This window comes from Narcine bancroftii, chromosome 7 (genome assembly GCF_036971445.1).
Source record: "Narcine bancroftii isolate sNarBan1 chromosome 7, sNarBan1.hap1, whole genome shotgun sequence".
NCBI classification, from domain to species: Eukaryota; Metazoa; Chordata; class Chondrichthyes; order Torpediniformes; family Narcinidae; genus Narcine; species Narcine bancroftii.
In genome coordinates, this window is record NC_091475.1 from 17174174 (window position 1) to 17183451 (window position 9278).

The following is a 9278-nucleotide window of genomic DNA, read 5'->3' on the forward strand; positions in this document are numbered from 1 at the left end:
GAAATATGACAGCATAGAGCAGGCCCCTTAGCCCACCATGTTGTGCTGACCTGTGGAAACATAGAAGCCACAGATCGCAGAATCTATTTTAATGGAAAGGTTTTATTTTAGAGACATAGCGCGGTAGCAGGACCTTTCAGCCCATGAGTGACTTGTAAAGGGTAACCCGGACTGCAAGATGATATCTGAGAGGTACGCGGTTAAAGCAAGGAATTTACCGTGAATGTGGAGCATTAAAACTAATGCAGGTTGATAGGCCTAATTTGCAACTACTGTGTAACATCTAAGTTGGCACAGCTGCTGTCGGTGTGCTGTGTAGCAGCCAAAAGGAAAAAAAAACACACACACAGAAGCTGTGAGTGAGTTGAACTAATCAACTGACTTTACGGGGACTCTCCAAGAGCTGATCAGCACAACTCCCATGATGCGCCCCCTCCCACCGGGACCATTGTGATGTCAGCCCAGTGCGAGCCTGCACCTCCGTGATCAGTGCAGCCCTCTACACAGCAAACATTTTTTCAATCAGTGTTGGTGTGTGCTCTAGGAACAGCAGTAGAGTGAGTAAAGTAGAATGAAGTTGCTAAATTGAGCCTGATGACCACACAAGTCATAAAATCACAAATAAAATTAAATAATCAACGCATGGGAATTTAAACAAAAACTGTAGTTTACCCAGTGCTGGAGAAGCTTAGCAAGTACTTTATATACCAAAGATAAAGATGCATGACCAATATTTCGGGCCTGAGCCCTTCCTGCAGTTGGTTATATATCTTTATCTTTGCTCCATAAAGAACGCTGAGTTTCTCCAGCATTTTTGTGCAAACTATAATCAGAGCATCTGCAGATTTTCATGTTTAACTCTATACATGCTCAAACTCAGAAATGAAATCTGAAAGTGCAGGTCAGGCAGCAAACTGTGAAAGGAGCAAGTTAATGTTTCCAAGTCATAGAACCTTTGTCAGAATTAGAACCATAGAACATTGCAGTGCAGAAAGAGGCCCTTTGGCCCTTCTAGTATGTGCCAAACTATTATTCTCCCTCGTCCCACTGAACTGCACCCAGTCCATAATCCCTGCATAGCCCTCCCATCCTTGTACCTGCCCAAACTCTTCTTACATGTTAAAATAGAGCCCACATCCACCACTTCAGCTGGCAGTTCGTTCCACTGTCTATGTGAAGTTCCCCCTAATGTTCTCCCTAATTGAGATTATATTTTTAAAAAGAGGTTAACCAGGTGGTACAGCAGTGCCTCACAGTTCTGAAGACATGACTTGTATGTTTGATTGAGGAAATTGCAGGCTCTCCTTGCTACTGTGCAGGATGGGGCCCAGTACTCTTGGTTTCCTTCCTGCTTTCAAAGACACTCTGTGTGGTGGTCCACCACTGGCCTACTGTAGGGAGCAACCTCTGTACCTGCAGAAGAACACGGGGACAAGACAACACCTGTCCGGCTGTCAATCAGCCGACCTGAATTGACCAAGCCCCACCCAGTCAGGTGTCAATCACCCTCCGGGATATAAACCTGAGCCGGCCCTTTGAAGACACTCTCAGAGTTTACAGCAGCTCTCCTCACAGCTGGCTCTGTGGAAGTTCATGTCAAATAAAGCCTGTTGTACAGACTTTAGGTTTTGTGTGTTTGCTTCTGTCTGATAGCGCACCACACTCTGGTAATAAATTACCCTCTGGTGTTGCAAAATGGCAAGAAAAATCAGTCTGAGAGAAGTGGTGGCAAATCAACAGGGGAATAAAGAGATGAAATAGGATTGATGGCTGGGAACTGCATGGCCTCATGTGGATAAGTAAAGTTCCACAAAAAATATAATTTAAATCAGTTTTGTTATCATTAAGGTTGTACAAGAAGCTCATTCTCTACAAATAGCTGGTTAAATGCTACTTATTACTAACTTCTTCCTGTCACTAAATCCTACAACTAACTCCTTCCTGTCACCAATCCAGTGGTTCTCAAACTTTTGCTTTCCACTCACATACCACCTTTTTAAGTAATCCCTTGCTGATGTAACAGGTGCTCTGTGGTCAGTAAGGAATTACTTAAGGTGGTGTGTGAGTGGAAGAAGAAGATTAAGAACCATTGGACTAACCCCTATCTATCTCTAAATTCTTCCTTATCACGAACCCTTCCAATGACCAAATCCTGCCTCACACCAAGTCCTGTCTACGACAAAGTGTTAAGCACAGTTCCTCAGGTGTGCAGAGCAATATGTTTCAATTTCTTCTTCATTTTGAGATATAAATTGGGCAAATCTGGATTGCAGCCTGCTCCTGCTGACGATCTCTTGGGCTTTATTCTGTGAAGAGAAACAATGTAAATTCCAGTTAGTGGGAGCTGACAGCTGCTAGCTGGCTGTAATTTGGTGCTGATCTAGTGGTTGTACTGGGAGAGATGAAGAACGGAGAATGAATGGATAACATGAATGTAATGGGTTGTACCTCAGTTTTCATGGTCCAGTGAGATTGTTAAGGCAGTGCAGATGGAACTTCTATTTCACATTCAAATCTCTCTTCTTCTTTGGCTTGGCTTCGCGGACGAAGATTTATGGAGGGGGTAAAAAGTCCACGTCAGCTGCAGGCTCGGTTGTGGCTGACAAGTCCGATGCGGGACAGGCAGACACGGTTGCAGCGGAAAATTGATTGGTTGGGGTTGGGTGTTGGGTTTTTCCTCCTCACATTCAAATAACACACACCTTAACTCGCAATGATATTCTCCATACAGTCCAAATTTTATCCGAACTGGCAGGGTTAATCGGGAGACGGACACTGAATGTTATCCTACTCTGACAAAGGGTCTTCAACTGTTAGTGTTCACTCCTGATTCTCTTCCCACAGATGTGACCTGACCTGCTGAGATTTTCCAGAACTTTCTGATTTTATTCAAGCCACTTTCTGCACAAGCCACCAAGAAATAGAAGACAATAGAATTAAAGGTGCTGGTAATTTGGATGTGTAGATTGTTAGCACATGCAGTGTACGGCCCTGTTCTGCAGTAAATGACTCCATGTACACCAGATTTGCTCAAATAAATCAATGCTATTCCATGAATTAAACAGTTGGCCCGTTCCTTCTCAAGTTGTATAGTAAACTCCTTATAATCTGGAATACAAGCAACCGGCAACCTCAAGCAACTGGCCAAAAAAATAAATTGCAGAATATAAATAGGTTAAAAAAAATGTTTAAAATTGGCGCCGCCCCCCGTCCCCAGCAGTCAGATTGGTAATGAAACAACATGCAATATCAAGCAACTGGAAAATTCACTTATCCGGTGACTACCAATCCCCATAGGTGCTGAATAACAGGGGTTTTACTGATTAACATTATAGAGCTGTAGCAGCAAAAAAAAGTTGCATTTAGGCTCACTTGGTGCGACTTTATCTTGTGGTGTAGCAGCATGTTTAAAGCAGAGACACTCATTGCTCAGCTTGTCCTGTGGCATAATCTAGCTTTTACCGAGAAGAGAATCATCTTCGTCTTTATCAGTTATGAAATTGGTGGATTACTGTTTCAATGAGGTGTCCAAATCATGAAATGTTGCTTTAACCGTGTCAATCTCTTCAGTTCTGCATAGCGTTCACAACCTTTCCCAGCGCTGTCTTCTGAGGATTCCTGATGGAACCACTAGCCAATACATCACTGAAAAAAGTTATAAGGATTTTGGAAGTTGGCTCACAGTGGGAAATGTAAGTGAAATGCTCAAATCCATGCTCATCCATCAGGGGAAGTAATGTTTAAGATAATTCATTTGTCTCAAAATGCCAAGTACAGCCAGTAGGCTCTCTCCAACATTTGTACAGCTTTGTTACAATATTAAACAGGGTATTGACTTACAAGGAAAGGGAAGACCAATTAGCACTGATGGGTGTGGAGAAGAAAGAGTCTTTAAGCCTGTTGGTGCATGTTCTCTCTAATGGGAGGATGCAGAAGGGAGCATGTCAGGGATGTGATGGGTCCTTCAGTGTGTTAGCTGCTTTTCTGAGGTGGCAGGAGATAGAGATGAAGTCCGTGGAGGGAAATCCATGGAGCTTCATGTTCTGAACTGCACTCATTACCTTCTATGGCTTCTTCCGATCTTGTGCCGAGCAGCTCCTGCACCACGCTGTCATGCATCCAGCAAGTCTGCTTCCGAGGATGATCCTGTAGACGTTGCTGAGGGATAAGGGTGACATGCCAAACCTCTTGAGTCTTCCAAGAAGGTTGAAGTGTGGGTGCACTTTTTTGACCATCGTTTCACTGTGTTTGTCCCAAGTCAGATCATTGGAAATATTTACTCCTAAGATTTCAAAGCTCTCCACTCTTTCAACTTCAGCACCAAAGCAAGTGGACAGAAATGTGAACTATGCCTCATTTCCTAAAGTGAATGATCATAACATTCTTATTAAGAGAGAGGTTGTTATCTTGGTGCCATGCCATTTGACTTAACTACATGATTATATTCGAAGGGGGTAATTTGACCAATTTTATTCATGCTAGCCCGAGATGGATGTCTCCATTCTCAGCTCTTCAGACAGATAATGATCCCACAAGCTCCAGGATCAGAAACTGAGAGCACAAGGAAGGCCTCGAAAACTTAAAGCACACCATCCACTCATTAATTCCAGTCACAGTAGAGTGGTGCAGTTAGCATAGCGGTCAGTGTCACAAAGTTACATCACCAGTGACCAGGACCAGGGTTCAAATCCCGCGCGGCCTATAAGAAGTTTGTATGTTCTCCCCACATCTGTGTAGGGCTACAGTTTCCTCCCACCCTTCGAAATGTACGGAGGATTGTAGGTCAATTGGGTGTAATTGGGTGCCACAGGCTCGTGGGCCGGAAGGGCCAGTTAAGTATAAATCTTAATCTAAAAATTAATATCATCATGGGTATGGATGAGGACAGGCTCATGTGGGGAAGGATGGAATATTGTCTGGGAGGAAGGGCAGCAATTTGTTGAGAGAGCTACAGGAAATAGATGGGTGAAGTATGATTCGCTGATGACAGGCATTTGATGCTGCAAAGGACAGTGGGTGCAACTTTTTTGGTTTCAAACATATAATCTATTTATAAAATATCTAGGAAGGACAATACAGTTGATCCCTTTCTTTACATTACGCCATTAAATCGATATATTCACTAAGTCACAGTGCATACTATTACAAAGCACTCCAACAGATTGGCAACCTATTCTGAACACAGTTCTCAGTCCCACAGCTCCCAGGCAGAAAAACGTATTGAGGGAGTCCTTTCCAAATAATGGCGAATCAAACCTCGTGTCTTCAGTGCCTCTTCACTACATAGGATAACAAACTAAACTCTGAACTTGACTTGGGAGGCATGATTAGCGGAGCAGTTAGCGCAATGGCATTACAGCACCAGTGAGCCAGGCTCAAATCAGGTGCTGTGCGTTTTCACCATGATCTGCCTGGATTTTCCCTGGGTGCTCCAGATTCAAATTTCAGGTTTACTGACATAGTATATAAATGACATGCAGCCCTGAGATTATTATTTTTTTCTCTGTGGGCACGGCAGCATTACCGCTTACTGGGAGTGGAAAGAAAAACTGTACACAGCGCATACATGTAAACAAATACAGAACTGTTAACAGAAAACAAATGTAAACAAGCTGTTTCGAGAGGATTTTTAAAAATCAATGAAGTGCACAAGGAAGAGCCCTTAACTGAGACCCTGAGTGAGTTTGTTGTTGAGGAGCCGAGCTCAACTTCAAACGATGGTTGGGTTTGCCTCCCATCCTCCAAATCATATTGGGTTGGTAGGTTAATTGGGTGTTATTGAGTGGTCCAAGTGGCCTTCTACGGTGCTGTATGATTAAAACAAAGCTCAAACCATATTTTTCTTTGATCTAATTAAATGTGTGTGGCGACATGGCTGCATATATGTTGCAAAAGCTTGAAGCAGCTCTGACAAAGAACCTTCAACCTATCACATGAACTCTCTTCCTCTTTCCGCAGTTGCTGCCTGACTTGTGAGTGGTTCCAGCATTGTGTATTTTTATACTGATTTCCAGCATCTGCAGTTTAAAAAAAAATTTTATGTGACCAATGACGCATGTTGACTGAATTTTCTAAGTGTAGCTTTTGTCCATGCTAGATCATCTGTCTCTCCACTATGACCTGACATTACTTTGCATGATCATTTACATTTGTGTGTGTCTGGAATTAGCTGCTTGCAAGTTGTAATTGACAAAAGTTCATTTTCTCAGTCTTTTCATTGAATTCCCTTGATACATCGAAGGTGGAATGAATGATTCTGCAGCTTAGCCATATGCACAGTAGGCTCTGCATGGAACTGCGGAAGGCTAGACGGTATTGTGTGGGTGAGATGGAAATAAATTGTTGGTCAGGAGCAGTAAAATTGTATAAACTCCCTTTCCCTCACTCCACCGACCCACCTACACTCTTCTTACTTTGCAAGAAGAAGGTTCGCAATGCTGTTGGGTTATTATGTTCACTTTAAAGATACCTTGTACGCTTTCTGCTTGATAACTTTGCATGCCATTGTCAGTGATGCACAGTAGGTTAAAAGGAAAGAAAGAATGGGGAGGATTTTCATTTTATTGGTCAGCAATGTGTACGTCTGATTACTGATGCAAGAATTAAACCTTATGAGTTTCCATGGGGAACAGTGGATGAAACGAAAGAGAGGGAATTACTGGTGATAATTCCAACCTCATTACTTTACTCTCTGCTATCTCTCTATATCAGTCATCTTCATTTCATCATTAATATTACTTCTGACAAAATACTGAAGGAAGTTCCCTTCAATTTTCTATGTCTGGTTCTCAAACCAATTCATTTGATGCGGTTTAAAATCCACAATACAAAAAGGAGCTATATTTTGCCATTCAAATATTTACAAGTGTAGAGTGGGATTATCTCCGTGCCCACACACGAAATATTATTGCTTTCTGCAAAACTTCAAACATAACTTGGAATATGACATGAGTCAGAGATAAGCTGCAGCAGGATATCTATTGAGAATAGTTCAAAGCAGAAAGAGTAGCAACTAATTTGGTTAGGGAAGGAGAGGCAGGATGAAGTTTGTACCGAGGATAAACACTGCCTGGATCTGCTCCAGCAGTAAGTCGAGAGCTACCACTAACATTGATTTGCAACAATTGGTCATGTGAAAACTGAAATCAAAGAAGAGGAATGTTGGAAATATACAGCAAGTTAGACAGCATCTGTGGAAAATGAAACAGAGAGATAATATTTTATGTTCACAAGCTTCAATTCAGAATTCATTGGGAAACTCCAAAAACACAGATGTTCAATAGGAGTTACAAATTTCCAAATGTTGGTGATTTCATAATCTTTATATGTTCAAAGATGACACACTGACTGAAGGAAATTCATAGCTGAACCGCCAAATACACAAATCTCTTGCCAGCCCCTTCTTCTCCACTCCTTTTTAACTCTTTATACTGGATTGTCTCCTCTTGACACTCAATCTTGATGCAACCTGAAATGTCGACTGTCCCTTTCCCTTCACAGGTGAGATGACTTGACCCGTTGAGTTCCTCCAGCAGTTTGATATTTACTCCTGATTCCAGTGTCCACTATATCTGTGTCTCCTCTTTCTGTGTGTAACACTTTATGACTCTCCAGGATGGCAATACTTACCACTCATTGTGCAGTGCAGGGTCCATGGGCAGATGCCCCATCCTGAAAGCCTGGGAGGTCAACCGAGGTAAGTGATGGCCTCATCCAGTCACCAGAGGATGTGGAGGGAGAGAGAGAGAGAGAGAGAGAGAGAGGGAGAGAGAAAGAGAGAGAGAGAGAGAGAGAGAGAGAGAGAGAGAGAGAGAGACTGACTGGTTCCATGAGACCTGCTTTTACTGCCAACACCAAGTTAACTCAGAACCCTCACTGCTTCAAAACCACCAAAGATCAGTCTGCACTACTTACATTGCACATCTTTTTCACTCACTATTGGCAAACTGTGAATATTTATTTTGATCTTTTTATATGCATTGTCTTTTTATATTTAGCATTTTTGTTGTATTAATTTAAATTAAATTGTCATTAGTGTGTTTGTGTTTCCTGGAAGCTGCAACAAGGTTTTCAAAGCATCAAAACCAATGGTTCTCAACCTTTTTTATTTCCACTCACATACCATTTTAAGTATTCCCTCTGCCATCGGTGCTCTGTGATTAGTAAGGTGGAAAGAAAAAGTTTGAAACCCACTGTTTTAATTGTCCCTAATTGACTCGTTATGTGCACGGTTTCATAACTCCAAAGGAAATGGGCCAATGACAATTTTTCTCAAGCAAAATATTTCAGTAACAATTGGGTCTAGAGCAGGGATTCTCAACCTTCCCTTCCCACTCACATCCCACTGTAAGCAATCCCTTACTAATCACAGAGCACCGATGGCATAAGGATTACTTAAAATGGTATGTGAGTGGAAAGAAAAAGTTTGAGAACTACTGATCCAAACATTTTACTTTTATAAATGGTAATAAACTCTTCTTCTTTCTTCTTTCTTTTTCTTCTTCTTTGGCTTGGCTTCGCGGACGAAGATTTATGGAGGGGGTAAAAAAGTCCACGTCAGCTGCAGGCTCGTTTGTGGCTGACCAGTCCGATGCGGGACAGGCAGACACGATTGCAGCGGTTGCAAGGGAAAATTGGTTGGTTGGGGTTGGGTGTTGGGTTTTTCCTCCTTTGCCTTTTGTCAGTGAGGTGGGCTCTGCGGTCTTCTTCAAAGGAGGCTGCTGCCCGCCAAACTGTGAGGCGCCAAGATGCACGGTTTGAGGCGTTATCAGCCCACTGGCGGTGGTCAATGTGGCAGGCACCAAGATATTTCTTTAGGCAGTCCTTGTACCTTTTCTTTGGTGCACCTCTGTCACGGTGGCCAGTGGAGAGCTCGCCATATAATACGATCTTGGGAAGGCGATGGTCCTCCATTCTGGAGACGTGACCCATCCAGCGCAGCTGGATCTTCAGCAGCGTGGACTCGATGCTGTCGACCTCTGCCATCTCGAGTACCTCGACGTTAGGGGTGTGAGCGCTCCAATGGATGTTGAGGATGGAGCGGAGACAACGCTGGTGGAAGCGTTCTAGGAGCCGTAGGTGGTGCCGGTAGAGGACCCATGATTCGGAGCCGAACAGGAGTGTGGGTATGACAACGGCTCTGTATACGCTTATCTTTGTGAGGTTTTTCAGTTGGTTGTTTTTCCAGACTCTTTTGTGTAGTCTTCCAAAGGCGCTATTTGCCTTGGCGAGTCTGTTGTCTATCTCATTGTCGATCCTTGCATCTGATGAAATGGTGC

The 9278-nt window shown here is 43.0% G+C and overlaps 1 long non-coding RNA gene across 1 annotated transcript; it reads left to right on the forward strand.

Annotated features, from left to right (window-relative positions):
* Positions 1 to 480: 480 nt before the first annotated feature.
* Positions 481 to 3682, forward strand: LOC138739795 (uncharacterized). The gene is made up of 3 exons (XR_011342425.1): positions 481 to 557; positions 2845 to 2942; positions 3571 to 3682. It is a non-coding gene; the product is annotated as an uncharacterized lncRNA (long non-coding RNA).
* Positions 3683 to 9278: the final 5596 nt, after the last annotated feature.